Source organism: Corvus cornix, chromosome 2 (genome assembly GCF_000738735.6).
Source record: "Corvus cornix cornix isolate S_Up_H32 chromosome 2, ASM73873v5, whole genome shotgun sequence".
In the NCBI taxonomy this organism is placed as follows: domain Eukaryota; kingdom Metazoa; phylum Chordata; class Aves; order Passeriformes; family Corvidae; genus Corvus; species Corvus cornix.
This window is the reverse complement of record NC_046333.1, coordinates 124591010-124609153: the sequence shown is the minus strand read 5'-3', so window position 1 is coordinate 124609153 and position 18144 is coordinate 124591010. Positions and strand designations below refer to the sequence as shown.

Below are 18144 nucleotides of genomic sequence, written 5' to 3'. Positions count from 1 at the left end.
TGCACTGGTGGAAAATAAATATCTAAGGGGAATCTTCACTTTTGCTGCTGTTTCCAAAGCAACTACAAAAGCTCACACCCCTTGAGATCATGACCTGTCTGTCTTGTGAGGAGGTGCTGGATGGCAGCAATGACCATCATATAGAATCACAGATGCATTTAGGTTGGAAAAGGTCTCTAATATCACTGAGTACAACTATTAACCTAATACTGCCAAGCCCACCACTAAACCATGTCCCTAAGTGCTACATCTATGAGTATTTTGAACAGCTCCAGAGATGGAGACTTTGTTGGGCAGCCTATTCCAATGCTCAAAAACCCTGTCAGTTGAAAGAATTTTTCCTAATATCCAGTCTAAACCTCTCCTGGTACAACTTGAAGCCAATTCCTCCTGCTGGCCACAGAATCACAGAATCAATTAGGTTGGAAAAGACCTCTGAGATCATCAAGCCCATACTATTGCAGACACAGGCCAGGATGCCATTGGCATTCTTGGCCACCTGGGCACAGCTGGATCATGTTCAGCTGCTGTCAACCAGCCAGTTTTTTATCCAGTGAAACACTCGCTCATTCCAGCCATGAGCATCTTTGGCAAAGGAAGGTTCTGGTTCCATTTGCATCAAGTGCAGTGGGAGGTAGAAGCTCTTTGTATACACAGCAGAGTCCTCACCAAATTTTGTTGGAGTGTGACCAGCAACGGTGCTTGTTCTCCTGAAGAATATTTATTAGTGTCCTTCAATTCTTTAAAATCCATCAATGGAGGATGGATCCTTCCCATACAGTCAGGCAGTTGCCATGGGGCAAATCACAGCTTAATTGCATTGCCTATAAACAAGCACTTGCATTGACTTCAGAGTCAGAAAGCCTTTGCAGGTCAGAACTCACAGCTATGGAAGGTAACAATGTCTCTTTTTTTTTTTCTATTGCAGCTTTGTGGATGGAATATTTATCTTAGTTTAAATACAGTCTGTATTTATTCACATGACTCTGTTCACATGCTATTTCAACTCATTAATTTGACTACATTGTCTTTTTGGAACACCTAAATACTTTCTGTCACCTAGAGTTATGTTTCTCATATGTTCAACTACTAATAAAACTAGAAGCCAAGATTGCCCCTTGTTTGTTTCCTTCAAGCTTTAGAAGCAGAAACCAAGCAGGGTTTTTTCAGGTATTTTTTCCTGGATATGGACAGACTAGGTAAAATAACAAATGTATTTGCTATAAATACTAGTTCAAAGTTGCCAACACTAACCACAGTTTATCTATTCCTTTTATGCTTTGTATCTTAGCAAGAAATATTTATGATAATCATGCCCCATCTTTATTCATATTAACATTGAAGCCAGCTTACAAATATCTTGAGTTCTCAGGATTTTAACTGTACCAGCTAGACAAGTGCTGGAAGTTTTGTTGGTTAGAAGCAGCAAATAGATATTAGTGTTTTCACTCCTACAGATTATGTTCTAATCACTCATTTTTAAATTAACTAAAAATTAGGATAGAATAGCAACAACAAATTGAGTCGTGCTGGTGTAGTGATAGATTCCTTCCTTAAGATTTCCTATGAATTCCTTTTCCATGCTTTTTATGGGTATACCAAATTCACTTTATCTGTTTACATTCTATCAGAGAGGAATTCTTTTTATCATAGAGATTTTGGTTTCAGAATATGCTATGTCTCAAAAGAGTGAGAATGGGGAATAATCATGAACATAAAAACATCTGGTAATACATTTCTCTTTTTTACTTTAAATGGATAACTCAGAGGCTTATTTTCAAAGGACCTATATGATGCAGCTCCTGAGAAAGTCAAGCCATTGTGAAAGCAGGTCCTAAGTATTTTGAGAGACACATTTTGTTCTTTACTAAACAAATATAACTTTTAGTAATACTGTTTTTATTGTATGTTGAAAAATGCACTGTTTTCTCTGTAAAAAAGCATGAGTTCTTAACATCTGCAATGCTGTGAGGTCACCTAGTCCTGCACTGACTTGTTTAGACCAATATACTCTATACATTTTTCTTTGTTGTAATGGTGACTTTAATAATAGTGTATATACTGAGTCTCTTCTGGCAACAGAGCATTCTCAAAGCAATTCTAGGACCTTGATATTAACAGTTTTCTTTGGTCAATAGTTCTCAGTTTTGTTTGAAATAGAGCTTATCTGGGTATACATACCCTATTTTCTGGATCCTTTTAGAGTCAGAGTTCTTCTTCTTGGAAATATTAAGTCTTTGTTGTAAGTAGGTGTTTTTCCAGATAACCATTCCCAACACACACGTTTTAAAAAAAAGATCTAATGTCTCTTTATCAGACTATAGTTCTACTCTTCTTTACAAATATCAAAGGATGTCATTATTCTTCCTCTCACAAGAACTCCAATTTCCCTGTCACACATGCAGACTTTTGGATGAAGATTCTGGTATTTGTTTCTGTTGCACTTAATCCACTGCCAGCAGAAGTTTCAGGGCAAGGGGTGGAGGTTGAGCTCTTTCATGAAACCTTTAAATTTCTGGTACTGCTTTTGTAGAAGCTTATGAATAAAAATTAGGAAAGGCATTTGATAATTCCATGCAATCTGTATTTCATCCTGGACTCAGAGTGGCCATTTCTCCATCCAAATTTGTGTGCTTAAACTCCAGTTAGAGTATATCCTTCAGAGTGGGTAGCGTCACTCCACACAAGCTAGATGGAGAGATAATATTCAGTGTTTGCAATTTCATATTAAAATAAGCCCAAGGATATTAGAAAATGTTGTGATTAACATTAGTAATGGCATAATATCAAAGGCAGAAACATCGGCTACTTGTCTGTCTCTACCACAAGGAATAATGAGTGACTGCAAACAACAGAAGGCAAATAGTATAATCATAAATGAAGAATAATTTTCTCAATATCGAGATGACAGTGAAGGAAAAATTTTTGCTGGGGACATAGTTGGCTGCTGTTACTTCATCTTAGTATTTTTTCAGGTTTTTAGAGGATTTTCTTGGAAGAGAAAACTCCAGGGAAGAAAATAATGTCAAATAACAAGACTGTCAAGAATTAGGGTTTTTATACAGTTCTAACTGAATTATCCTCAGCTGCTATTATAATCTTTCTTTGATTTATTTTAAGCTTATGGTTTACCTAAGTAAAACTCTTTCAAAGTAAATATATCTTCAATAATGCATTCCCTTAATATGCATATTTTCTCAGAGTCAAGCCAGAATTTTATAGCCTGTTCCAACTTTTTATTTCCACATTTCATGAATGACAGCAGTATTTCTCTCTGGAGATTTTTGAATGTCCCATTAAAAAAAAGTAACAACCCAAAAATGTTGGGCAGTGGTCACTTGTGGGAAACACAAAAAATGGAAAGGGTCTTAGGTGTGAGAAAAAAGCAGGCTTCAGAAACAAAGCCAAAGAACTTAGGAATCAGCTCTGGCTGAGAAAACTTGAAGATAGAAGAAGATACAATGATATAGCAAGCAAGGACACTAAAGCAATGGTTAGAGTTTTTAGGTTTGGCTGAGATGGGTCTTGAAGTTGCAGAAAATATGCTTAGCAAGATAGATAAGTTCAATCTTAACAATGGAATATTGTGCATTATTATATAAGGCATAACAAGCAAGTATTGTGTGCAACAGATATACGTGTGTTACTGAAGTTTGGTTAAAACAGTTGTCTGTAAACTTTAGAAGCATACTATTGGCTAAAAAGCCTTTGAGAATGCCTGTAACAGGGAAATCTTTGGCTGCCTGTGACGACGTGAGCCTTGTACCATCTCTTGTGTCTCAACTCTGTATGTGAGACTGATGCTGGAATAAAATAATAAAAAGGCTCCTGGAACATCTGCCTGGGCTCCCTGTCCCGTTTGCTCTTCAAAAACGCTGACAGTCACTGAACTTATGGAAATCTGGTAACACAAAGTCTGCTCCAAGCCTACGCAGCTGGACAGTGGTCTGGTGCTGACTGCTTATTAGAAGAGCTCCCTCACCCCTTTTTGAGAATGGAAGTGGACACTGTGAGGTCACAGCTCATCCTACTGCTTACAGAGGGCACAGTGTTATCCCTTTTCCCCACAGATGGTCAGGCTCTTCACAACATTCTGCTGCCCAGTGAAGTGCTGTGAAGCTCAGGCTGCAGAATCACATGTTCCTGCTTTGCAGAATCACATGTTCCTGCTTTGCAGAAATGTATTCAACCTGGATCCCATGCCAGAAATCTGCTATGAATTTCACTAAGCAGAGTCTTGTGGCAAGGCATTCTGGTCTTTGATATCTTTGCAAACTAAGCCATCAACACCTGGCATTACAACAGTGGCATGAAAGGCCATTTTTGTAGGTTTTTTTTCTGTCTTCATTTTAGAAATCAAGAAAAAAAGCCTGGAGGCTTTTCTAATTGTAAACTTTGATTTTCACCTCACTGTTCAACTAGTTTAGCATTTGTTCCCACAATGATACATTACTCTGATGTAACCCTAGTCCCACATTGTTAACAGCATGGGCAAACAACTGTAGTCTGTCTCACTCTCTCCTCCTCCTTTTTCTTCCTAACAATAAAACAAATGTAAAACACAGCATAAATATAGGATAAAGAGGTAATAACAGAAGGAAATTAATTATGTTGCTGAAAGTGTAAACACAAAGCGTACATAGAACTTAATCCAGTTTTGCAAGGCTCAATTCAAGTCTCTAGTAGTACGGAATATTGTTAAACTTACTAAGGCCCATATAATACATATGAAAGCATTATTCTACCCACAAAGGATAAATTCCTTGGTTACCTGTTGCAGGTAATTTTTCCATGAAAAGGATATGCAAATTCTAATAGTTTTAAAGATGAGCACAAACAGTAAGAGAGGAGATCAAATGTTTCAGATTAGGGATTGCAAAACAGAATCTGTAAAGAAGCTGTTCTGTGTCTCTAATCCCCAGAGTTCATCCATGCAGCATAATTTGACATGTACATGAGATACTGCAGGCTGGCATTCAGAGTGACAGACATAATGGAGGACCTTTTCTTTACTGAGAACTAAACATTGAAACCAAAATATTCATTTATCATGTGGGACTATCACCCTACATCTTTTTCATTACAGTCAGGTTCTAGTATAATTATCTTATCCATAACAGCAGTTAGAACTTGAAATCTAAAATGAAATAACTGAAACCTTAAAAAATTTAATCTGTAAAGCAAATAACCTGTAAAGGAAACAAACTTAAAAGCAAGGTAAAACAAATTTCTTTCCTTGCTCCAGTTAGTAGGAATTTAAAACACTGGACGACAGAATTTGCATTGCTAAATCCAGTGTTTAGATGTCAAGTCCCAAAATAAGTTAGAAATTATAACTGTTTAAATCATGACTCATAAGATGTGCAAGACCATGCTTGCTTTTTCTTTAGTCATATTCATTAAAAATACATGGATCCTGCATCAAAAAGATACCACACAAGGCATGTAACTTTATTTTGCTTATTTATAGTTTTATACAAATTAAAAAGCAAATTTTCTTATTCAGCTTGAAAAACAGCATTCTTTTCTCCTATGTAAATTAATGTAATGGTATAGAATAAGACCTTAGATGGTAACATGCACTCAGACACAAAGTCACGAGTCCTACTTACATGATTCACATTCATATGAAGACAATGGGATGCAGTAGAAAATTCCGTTTGCATGGAACTACATGCAGACACAAGTTCTTCATATTGAATAATTTTGCTTTTTTTTACAACAGAAAATATTCCAGGCTTCTCTACATATTCACTACAAAATGTGCTAAGTTAGATCATGTCACTGCTGCAAAAGCAAGTAGAGGGGTAAAAATTCCCATTCCCAGTATATTTATTGTTACTGATAGTTCTTGTTCTTCATGCAGGAATCAGGCTCAGCTTCACAGTTCCAGCCCCATCTTCTCACATCATTCATGGCTTTCTCTGTTACAGAGGAAGAACAAGGTGCCTATGGCTCCTGTTCATGGTAATTTTGTTAGAGGCAAAACTCATCTAAGAAGTTCCCATTCGTTTAACCATTTACACTTTCACACAGAGAGTGACATAAATAGAGCTGAAGAGGGATGCCAGATGAATGAGTAAAGTGAAAAGAATGACTAGCTGGAAGTAAGCAGAGATGATTTTTTTAAAACTGGTATTAACACTTGGAAAATGTTAACATCAATCTGGAGTCTTAGCATGGGATCCACAAGGCTAGTGCACTGTACATAGATGTTCACTGTAGGAGATGGGGATCTGGAGACCCTTGCTTTTCTACAGGTTTTGAATACAAATCTCTGTACAGGAAGGAGTCATCTCCTGCTGAGGATTTGAAAGCATGAACCTCCTCACTGAGATAATCACTTCCTCTTTTTGACTACAGCTCCCAAGAAAGAAGAATGCCAGTCTTTATACCAGCAGTTCAGCAACCCAAATGTTCATTTAAAAGTAGATGATCAACTTTTCTCCTACTTTTGCTAAGATAGCAGCAAACTAAGCTAAAATCTCCTACCTGTCAGAGAAAAGTGCTAAGCTTTGGGCTAGTGGAGTGTCCTGTCATGTCCTGGACCATATTCAGTTGCTCTTCCTAAAGCTTATGTATTTGCTGGGTCAATATTCCGCTAGGACAAGGCTAGGTATCAGGCTGAAAAATTCTTGGTCTTACATATTTTTGGCTCAGTATTTTTTGACACATGATACTGCTATAAAACAGAAAAACTAAAGGACACAGCTTCCCACAGCTCCATAATACAGGATTCCACCACTGTCTACAATGCTTACAATTATTATTGCAACCTTATAATAAAAATAACCAAAGAAAATACTATTTTCCCTACAGTTTCCATCTGACATAAGAAAAATAATACAACAGTCTTGTAGAGCAGAGCCCTGAGTTCTAAGAGGACTAAGAGGAATTGATTTGTGTCTAAAGTGCAGAGTGGACTCACAATGCACCATTTTTCAGCCTTGTACGCTGAAGATCAGATATTTCTTAGGAGATACCCAGAAAAGTGTTTGGTGGCTTCTCATGTGCCTTCTGTTTTTAAAGTACTTGTGACTGTGGGGAATTGAATGCAAAGATTCAAATGGCACCTTTCAGTGCTGTACTCCTGAAGGCTTCACAATTTAAAAAAATATTTAATTGGAATGTTTTCACAGCCTGTTGAAAGTGAGAATCAACTTCACTCAGAAAGGCAGAAAAAAAAAATGTCTAGCACTGATGGATTTTGTGCTGCTTCAACTTGCTGTTTGCATCTCTGGCTCTGTAAAGAGTTAGTTTTAATTGCCTGAATTTCAGTGTCATTTATATTGTAAACAACACATGAGATGCAGTTGTAAGATTATCACTCAGTATAATAGTTCTCCCAAAGAGGGCAAAGAAAAAGGCACAGGCTTTACCATTACATTTTCACTGAGGGATACCCCATAGGTTTCAATGATCTTTGTAACCTCTCAAACCTATAACTGTGATAAGACCTATGTAAAATGATATAAAATACCCTCATGCTTAAAATGTAGATATGGGCAAGCTAAAAAAAATAGAGTTTGAGATTAATTCACTTCCAGTGCAACAAAAATCTACAGAAGAAGAAATATCTACTATAAATATAGTGGAAGTAGGAATTATTGGCTTTGATTATGGAATGCAAAGTAAATCACATTGTAATGCACTCAATCTTTTTTATATTTATTGACTTTTATTTGTATATACTACTCTCTTCCTCTAGTAGGGTTAATTTCTCTGTATGTTTTCTTCTGCTATATGTACTCCAGGTATCATTTCTATTTTAAAAGTCTGTGTGCTTGTAGACATACAAAATTACCAATGACACATTTTCTGTGGGGTGGGGGAGGGAAAAATAAGAAGGTACTTTGTTCACACAAATAAGACACAAAATTTTGCAAAGCAGGTAATTTCTTTGTTCCCATTTTGTTTTGGCATCTTTTATAATCTTCCTGCAAGTCCTGACGTGTTTTAACATTTGCTAATACCATTTCTTCCTGTAAGCACTTAATGCTGGCACAAGATTCCCTGAAATCTTTACAGAACAAAGCTCCTGCTGTCATCCTGTGGAAGTCACAGCTCCATGCCAGTGCTCCTGAGCAGAGAATTTCTCCTGGTCATTTCCATATCATGTAACAGATGATGTCATCACCAGAACATGCCTAGATAATATCCTCCTGCTATGAGAAGAGTGTGCCTCTCTGTTCACCTTTTAATTATTTTGCTCTTGATAGCATATATTAGCAAGTGTTTTAATATGCATCCATCTCCAACACCCTGATTTCTCAGGAAGCAAAGATATCTCCACACAGAGATATGAACATACCAGCATTGCTGACAATACACAGTGCATTGGGATGAAAAGTCAATCCTCTGTTGTGACAACTACAGTGGTTAAACAACTTTTACAGATATTTTAGTGACAATAAACAATCTGCCAGTGTTTGATCAATTTCAGGTTCTGAATATATTTGCAGAACCACCGAATAGCAAAAGAGTTGGGGTTGAAAGGGACCTCTGGGGATCATCAAGTTCAATGCCACAGGTCAAGCACTGGAGCAGGTTGCAGAGAATCATGTCCAGGCAGGTTTTGAATTCTTCCAGAGAATTTCTGGAACTTCTCTGGGTAGCCTGTTCCAGTGCTCTGTCACCCTCACATTAAAAAAGTTTTTTCTCATATTCAGAAGGCACTTCCTGTGTTTCAGTTTGTGCCCACGTCCACTTGGAAAAGAGTCTGACACCATCCTTTTGACATCTACCCTTAGGATATGTGCATGTATTGATAAATGATGTATTGCTTGCCCTCTGTCTTTTACAGGCTAGACAGAACCAGTTCATTCAGCCTTTTCTCATCACAGACATGCTTCTAATCATCATCGTAGCCCTCCACTGGATCCTCTCCAGCAGTTCCTCATCTTTCTTGAACTGAGGAGCCCAGAACTGCACACAGCACTCCACCCGAGGCCTCACCAGGACTGAGTAGAGGGGCAGGATCACCTCCTTTGACCTGCTGGCAATGCTCTTCCTAATGCACCCCAGGATACCACTGGCCTTCCTGGCCACAAGGACACACTGCTGGCTCATGGACAGCTTGTTGTCCAGCAGGACCCTTGGTCCTTCTCTGCAGAGCTGCTTTCCAGCAGGTCAGCCCCCAGCCTGTACTAGTTATGCTTCCCCAGGTGCAGGATGCTGCATCTGCCTTTGTAGAGCTCTGCCCTGCCAAAAGGTGAATCTACCAAAGTGACAAATAGGATAGGAGAAGAGAGCTACAGATGTGCATAGAGCAAAAGGTTCAACTAAGACAACAAAAATCTGGATTAAGGGGTAGTGCTTCAGGGTTCTATAAATCCATACGTTCATTATCAGGACATAAATTATATTTAAGAGGCTATAATCTAGACAAGTAAAATGTGCTGATGGTAATTCACTGTAGCCTAATGTGAAGTAATACATGTATGAATCAAACATGATAAAAACTGCAGAAACTTACATTTAAGAAGTGGCCATACACTAGTTTATAAAGGATTAAACTAATCTGAATTGTATTTCCCTGTACAACTAGTTGGGAAGCTTTTTGTTTTATTAAAGGCTATTGCTTCTGAAAATGTTACAAACTTTTAATCAAAAGAAAAATGCAAGAAATCAATTCCTATGGTTTTCACATATTGAAACGGACCATCTTTATGCCAACACAGAAGAAAAACTAACTGAATCAATAGCAATGAAAGTAATGGAATAAAGTTAGCATATTATCATTTACACTTCCACAACCATTCAGGCACCAAGTTGGACAGTATCATAAATCATCTCAGGCTAGAGAGAAAGATCTGACAGAAAGGGGATTTTTGACAGAGGTAACTCCACATAAAACAGTGACCAGGAGTTGAAGGCAGTAAAATAAAATTTCTGGAAGTTTTAATCTTGATCTTTTCTACTACTTTATAGACAATGGTTTGTAATTAAAGAGCAGAGATTAAGCATTAAGGATTTTTTTTTTCTATTATTTGTAATCAAAGTATCCTTTTGACCATTTAAGCTTTTGTAGGCAAGACTAAATGTTTTAAAACTACAAGGCAATGTCACCTCTTGCTCTTAAAGGCTAGTTTCAGCATGTCAGAAAGTTAACAATGACAAATTGATGTGGAAAGGTCATGACATTTCATCAAGAGAGGTCTCTTGTTCTCAGGCAATCAGGTCTGTAAATACACACAATTCTGGAAAGTTCTGCTGCTCCAGTAGCTGCCAGTTTAGAAAATGTTCTTAAATGCCATGAATCCCTGTTCTAGTAAATCTGTTTCTATAAAAACAAGAGTCTTACCAAAACATAAATTCAAAGAAATCAATCAGTTTAGATTAGCAATGCGAATCTCGTGTTTCTGTCAAAACTATTTCTTTTGTTTAGTTAATTTCATTTATTTCTGTCACACTCTTTAGAAATATAGGAATGCACAGACAGGTAAGAAAGGAAAATTCAATAGCAATCAAATGAGCTGCAGAAAGGTTTACCAATGGCATAAACTTTTGTGTGGCAATGAAGGCCACTTGTCATGAACACTGAGGAGTGTTGCTCTGTGGGATGCTCTGCCCAAAAAAAAAATAGGATTCTATAATGCTTCCTTTCTGCTCTTATTTTGTTTCCATGGATCAGTAAATGTAGCTATTTAGGGAAGAGCAGGGATTAGCTCTTCAACACAGAAGTTATGTTTCCTTGCAGTTCAGGGAGAAATGCAGCCACATTTAACAAGGGAAAAAAGAGAACCTGGACACAAAAGACACACACGCCCTGCTAATTATGGTCTTAGGGCACCAGGAATTCTCTGCTGTATTTAGTACTGGCAGGGGGGAAAGAGAAGGAGATAGTGTGTGGTTCTAAACTATGGGTTAACATAGCTGCCTACAGACCAAGAACAGTAATCTCTGCCATATAACACACCACTTACAAAAAAGTGCCTACTGTTATCAGCTGAACTGGAGCACAGCTCCAATAGTTCAGAGTACCTTTACTGAAGGGAGAAAAACTAGCTCAGTAGAGGCAGGTGGAAATTTCAGAGAAAAGAATGAGGTTCTGCCAGCTTCCTATCGACAGCACTGTGTTCTACAAGTACTTCCACTGATCTGTGGAACTATTCATGCAGTAATGTTCTTTGTGTAAGGGAACAAAACTGGTTAAACGTAAATTCAACCTCAGCGTGGTTAAGGTGCACAATCTGGCTCATTTGTTTTGTAGCTACAACCCACTGACTTTCTAAATTATTATGAAAGTATCAACAGCTGTTCTCTCCACCCAACTATTTCGTATTGAGCTGGAATGCACACTTATCCATCAGTAATGAGAACCAGCCCTTTCAAAAACTATGAATAAGCAAAGAAAATCATACTGGAAAAACTGGAGATGTAAAAAGTTATTTAGAGATAAAAATATCCCAACTGTCTCAGTGAAAATAACACATAGTTGATCCACATGAAAAATCACCCTTGTGAAATGGGGAAAAAAAAGAATGTTCTGTTTCTGTGCTAGGTGAATGAAAACCTGTGACAAATTTGGGAGGAGAGATTCATCCACCCCTGGGGTAAAATGTTATTAGCATTTACATACACAAAAAATGACAGCTGTTAACAGCTGAAACTCATAATTTCCTTCTGATCCTTAGCTGTCAGGGGACTTTACAGGTAGCCCAAGACAGAAGGACATTACAAGTGCAATGAAGAATTTTGCACTGCACAACATTTCTCAGCAAAACCAGAGCTCTCACAAAAATATCTCTACAGTATTTAAAGGCGTGAAATGAAAGGAAAACTGGTACCTCTGCTATTCAACAGAAAGACTGTTCAAGCCCAGGTTCAGAAAAGCATTCAAAAATAGTTTATTTTTGACAAGGTTCTCTCAATTTCAGTTTTCATTACATGTGCTATTCAGGAAGGAAAAGGGGGCAAAGAGCACCTAAAAATTCCTAGCAACCATCACAGGCACACTGCTTGTTCTTGACAAGACCTCTCAAGTCCTTTTTTCTCTATGAAATTACCTGAGTTAGAACTAAGATGGAGACTCTTGGACTGTTGTGCTTCCTTCCACTGTAAGTCCCAATGCGGGTTGCATGAAATGTCATCATCATCAACAGCACCCAGCTCAGCACCCAGCTCTGCACCAAGTGTAACTTTAAAACAAAACAAAAAAAACCAAAACCAACTTTGATATTAAACTTAGAAATATGTTACTTTATCCTACATTAAAATGAGAAATACAGCTAATGCACTTTTTCAGATCTTAAGCTTTAAAGTTGTGTTTCCAACCAGTTTGCAGGCCACAGAATCACAGCTGAAGACAACAGAGTGCAGATGGACTGCACATGATTAGGAGGATATCCTGCACCAGATAAGGCAGGTGTAGACAGTTGTGTAGCATGTAACTCATTACTGGACAGAGACAATGGCAGGAAGTAAGGTAAAACTCTCAAGCAAGTACATCTAGGCTGTGATTTAAGCAACCATCAGCCTGTTCTTGAAGCCAAATGTGTCTCTCATACTCCCTGATGGACTCTTTAGATGATAATTAGCAATAACTAGGGAGAAAATGTCACCCTTGCTACTCAATGCATGCACACATATATAGTTGAGGGGCAAGATTGGCATTATTAATCTCCTCTGCTCTTGTTTTGTTGTTGATGATGAACAGCCATTGTTCCTGTAAGCTTTTCTGGAGCTGCCCAATGCTGCAAACTGCCAGAGTAGTGGGATTTATGGCCAGTGCAAGCTAGAGCTGTCTTGCATAATATGGGGTCATAACTGCTTGGCTACAGGCACCACAAAACTGGCAGAGCGAGAGCTGGTGCAAAGAGCTACATTAACAAACAGGCACTAGCCCAATCCATTATCCAGTATAAAAGGATGGGCATGGGGATGGGGTCCAAAGGAACACTGTTTACTCTTCATCATTGCTAACAAAAGCAGGAGAGTCCCACACACAGTGGTTAGAAGGATAAAGAGCAGTGGGTAACTAACTGTTCTTTACTGCACCCAGCTGGCACAGGACAAGATGAAATAAATCCCTTGGAATAAGTAAATTCACAGGAAAACTATTCCTGACTGCAAGCCATCTGTAGCTGTAAATGTTCCATGAATAGCAGTTTATATGAGACATGTTTGAAATTACTGAGTAGGTTAGCAAGACTATTTGGCCTTAGGTTTCAACACAAGATTTTTAGCTGAATCACTGAACTGGTGTGCCAGTTTACTGCCTCCATACGGCATTTAGGTCCTCAGCACATTCATAGCTAATGAATACCAAATGCCCAGAGTGAGACCAGCAAAAACAACAGAAGGAAGAAAACAGCAAAATAGCAGGCCTAACTAGAGAATTAGGGATACTCTGGTTTTTTTGTGCAGCAGAAAAACTATGACATAGTTGCCATCACAGAGACATGGTAAGATGACTGATACATATGGAGTGGAAGGAAAGGCAAGGAAGGAGAGGCGGTGGAGTGGCCCTGTATTTTAGGGAGGGTTTCAGTTGTATAGAGCTTAGTGATGGCAAAATAGGGTTGAGTGTTTATGCTTAAAAATCAGAGGAAAGACTAACAAGGCAGATATCACAGTGGGAGGCTGTCACAGACCAACCAAACAGGATGAAGAGGAAGAGGAGATATTTTATTTCCATTAGAAATTAATATTTCTATTTCCTGCCAGGAGAAGTCAGAATCGCTAGCTCTTGTTCTTTGGAGGACTTTGGCTTACGAGATATCTGTTGGGAATAAAATACAGCAGGGAGGAAACAGCCTAGGAGGTTCCTGGAGTGTGTGAAAGGTAACTTCCTGGTGCAAGTGGTGAGTGAACCTATAGAGAGAGCCAGTTCTTGTGAACAGAGACAGACTGGTGGGTGATGTGATGCCCAGTGGCCACAAAATTATAGAGTTTTCTTTTCTGGTCAGCAGAATTGCCGCCTTGGACTTCCAGAGGGCAGACTTTGGCCTGTTTAGGTGACTGTTTGACAGAGCTCCTTGGGACGCAGTCCTGAAGTGCAAAGGAGTCCGGGAAGTCTGGACCTTCTTCAAGAAAGAAATACTGAAGGTCCAGGAGCAGGCTGTTCCCACGTGCTGAAAAATGAGCCAGTGAGGAAGAAGATTGGTCTGGCTGAACAGGGAACTTTGTATGACATTTGGAAGAGGGAGTAGACAATGTGGGAGGACTACAAGGATGGTGTGAGGTTATGCTTGGAGAAAACTAGAAGGGCCAAAATGCAACTAGAACTTAATCTGGCTACTGCTGTAAAAGCCAGCAAATAATTGTGCTAGAAATAAATCAGCAAGAAAAGGAGGGCTAAGGAGAATTACTGGAAGTGGGGGGAGAGGTAGTGATGAAGGAAGAGGAAAAGGCAGAGGTACTCAATGCCTTCTTTGCCTCAATCTTTTAATATCAAGACCAGTTGTTCTCTGTGTCCCCGGACCCCTGAGCTGGAATACAGGGATGGGAAGCAGAATGAAGCTCCCGTAATCCAAAAGAAAATGGTCAGGTACCTGCTACACCACTTAGACAATTGCAAGCCTATGGGGATGGATGGGATCCACCCAAGGGGACTGACAGAGCTGTTGGAAGTGCTCACTCAAGCATTTTTAACCATTTACCAGCAGTTCTGGTTATCTGGGGAGGTCCCAGTTGACAAGGAGTTGGCAAATGTAAAGCCCATCTACAAGAAGAGCTGGAAGAAGGGTCTACAGGAAGAAGAGGATCTACAGGCTTGTCAGTTGACCTTGGGGCCAGGAAGGGTCATGGAGCAGATCATCTTGAGAGCCATCCCACAGCACATGCAGGACCGCCAGGGAATCAGGCCCAGAGAGCCTGGGTTTAGGAAAGGCAGGTCCTGCTTGATCACTGGTGAGGTTGCACCTCAAAGCCTTTGTTCAGTTCTGGACCACTCACTACCATAAAGACACTAAGGTGCTCGAGCATGTCCAGAAAAGGGAAGTGGAGCTGGTGAAGGGTCTGGAGCACAAGTCATATGAGGAGTGGATGAGAGATCTAGGGTTGTTTTTCCTGGAGGGAGGAGGGTCAGAAGGGACCTTATCACTCTCTATGACTACCTGAAAGGATGTTGTAGTGAGGTCGGGGTCAGTCTCTTCTCCCAAGTAACAAGTGACAGGATGAGAGGAAATGGCCTCAATTTGTGCCAAGGGAAGTTTGTATTTGGTATTAGGAAAAAAATCTTCATTAAAAGAATTACAAAGGAAGGGTTACTGGAAGTGGTTGAGCCACCATTCCTGAAAGTGTTAAAAAAAAAAATGTGGTTGTAGCATGGCTTAGTGGTTAAGATAACAGTGCTGACTTAATATTAGACTCAATGATTTTAAATATCCTTTTCAACTTAAACAATTCTACGATTCTATGAAAAGTCCTAAGATACTCACTGTCATGATCTGAGCATTACTGATGCTCTTATAACTGCCTTCCTTTTGTCAGCAGTGCCAAACTGAGAAAGGTGCTCATGCTGCCTTGTAGCTCACTGCCTGCTCTGAATTCTCACCCTTGAGTAGAATGAGTTTAAACCTCCCTTTTACATGACAATGTCCAACATTGTAAAGCATGTTCTTGAGATGCTGGGGAATGAATGAAATTATTTTCAGCTCTCCCTCTGAAATGAACTTCCAAATCACACTGGGGAAAAAGAGATTTATTATAGAGCTCCGCACATTCATTTTGGCTTTTCCTATTCTTTTTCCATTACTTGAAAGCATGCTTCTCCTACCCATATTAAGCACCTAAAGCTATTGCAGGCTTTATATTTAAGACACATAAAATGGTTAAAGTATTCTATGCTTTTGGTGTAAAGAAAAAAATTAGAAACTTTAAGGCAGCTGCTACCTAACTGTTATTGAAACATAATCTTTTCCAGATCAAAGTACATTTGTGTCAATATTTAAGTGATTTTCAGAAGCAGGGAACACTTTAGTGGTTAAAAAAATTACTAAAACCATTTTAAGACACAGATATTGCAACAAAACCCAAAATGGCAGATTTCTTTGAAGACCTGAACCCAAATTCTTAAGTAATGAATAGCTCAATTAAGAGTAGTTTTTCTTAAGAGTCCAAGTGTTTCTTTTCATCTTCTGCTTACAAAAGAAAATCAAAGAAAAATATTTGGCTGTGAAAACTTTTCCTTCTATATGTCTGGATGCCAAATTAGCAGTTACATGATTTATAGCTGCCATGAGATACATTAGTAGTGTGCATTAAAGTGAAGCCTCTTGTTCCCTCTTCATTTGCAGTGAATTCACATGTCTTAAATTACAAACTAATACTGGGCGTTAGGGTTTACTAAGGAGATCTGTAGTTATACTGCACTTCTGTACTACAAAGAGAAGGGCTGCTGTAACACCACGTAATTTGATACACTAAGATTTTTAGAAACTAAATGCCAGTGAAAAGGAGAAAACACATCAGAACATAGTACACATTCATGAAATATTTGATCCTTAATCCACTCACAACCTGTTTGTTTACTTGTGTTGTAGAAAATGTGGCAGGACTTAGGTCTCTCTCTCCCTCTCTCCCCATACACACAAACACCCAACCACACCCACGGCCATGCATGGCTTATAAAATTCTTTTTATTGATCTTCAATTTAACACCCTTTAACATAATATATTACTGAGTTTCACTAAAATATGGCAAAGTGAAAAGAAAATAATTTCTCTGAGACTTTCATCACTTACAGTATCTCAGGCAAGTGCTCCCAAATTCTTCTTTGCTTCAGGCTGAATATAATATTGGCAATTTATTTTCAGTTTTTCATTGTAATATAATGGTATTTTCCCCTACAGATACCTGTAATTCCTCTATGGTTCATCTAGGCTATCATCCACAGGGGACTTCTACTTAAACACAGAAAGAGGAATTCTTCTTGAGATAATTGATACCCAGTATTTGTGATTAGGTGTAAGTCAGATCAATGCAGAGATCACTAATGATTACAAAGACACATTTTAAATCATAACAAAAATTCACTAGAAAAACATGGGGAAAATAAATAATTCTTTTTGCTGCTTCTTGGAATTTTTGTTTATTTTACTTTAACAAGAATAAAAAAAGTCACAGGATACTAGAAATTAACGTTTGAAATAAAGCCCACACCCGTCTGTGTTTTGACTATGCTTTCATCACTCTGTCTTGGTAATTTTGACCATGTGACAACAGCATGCATTTGCATAGAAATATTCCAGACTTTCTTATCTAGATCCAGTAGTAATAATTCTTTCTGGCACTCATATGAGTTTGGTTATTAAATATTTGTAAAGCTTTTCATAGACAATTGCAAACCCAAATTATACTTGTTTTGCTTTTTTTTTGCTAACATATATCCCATAAGCAATACCTGGACAGCCAAACTAAGCAAGACACCTGCACAGACTGCAAAAGCATTTTGCCACCACACACTGTGAGAACAAGATGAGAGATGCAAGGCTGTCCCATTTTCTAGCCTTATTTAACTGAGAATGAATTCCTTCTGAAAATGTCATATTCCTTCTTTAAGTACAAAACTGATATATCCAAGACAGCCAAAACTGGGACTGGAAACAGATAAGTCCATTTTTAAGAGGTTTTTTTTACTGTCCCGAGACCTAGGGAGATGAACAATTTCTCTGACAAAGGAACAAAGCCCTCCATAGGAAGAGGTTGTGGAATAGTTTAAAACACACCACATGAATGAGATGTGTTCTCATGGCTGGGATAAAATATTCTTTGATGTATTTCAATGAGAAGTTTGAGTCATAACTGGGAACTGTGATGAATAACAAAGCAATAGCTAGAAAAGGTCATGAGAAAGGGAAAGGAACACATGCCTGGCTGTGGCAAAGTACTAATTCTGTCTCCTGCTACAGCCAGCCTCTACCGACCTGTTCCTGAGGGTCCTTCACCCAAGTCTAAAAACCTCTTTAAGGCAATGGGACATTTAAATCCTGAGTATTATTTTCTTCTAATAGTACTGGTATATACTGAGGTGGTGGTGTGAACTGCTCATGACGCTCAAAGCTCTATTTCTTTTTGCAGTAAAGTCAAGCAGTGGTGTGTTTGCTTCCCCTGGATGTAAATGCTGATGAAGGGTACCTTGCAGCATGAGTTACAGAAATACTGTCATGGACAAGACAAGATCTGCTTGTTCTCTCCAG

At 38.6% G+C, this 18144-nt stretch overlaps 1 long non-coding RNA gene across 1 annotated transcript in view; it reads right to left on the bottom strand.

Moving 5' to 3' along the window:
- LOC109145401 overlaps window positions 1-18144 on the bottom strand; it is a 96644-nt gene that overhangs the window by 32724 nt on the left and 45776 nt on the right. Inside the window, exon 2 of the long non-coding RNA XR_005601369.1 lies at window positions 12009-12140. This is a non-coding gene — a long non-coding RNA (uncharacterized LOC109145401). The remainder of the gene's footprint in view (window positions 1-12008; window positions 12141-18144) is intronic.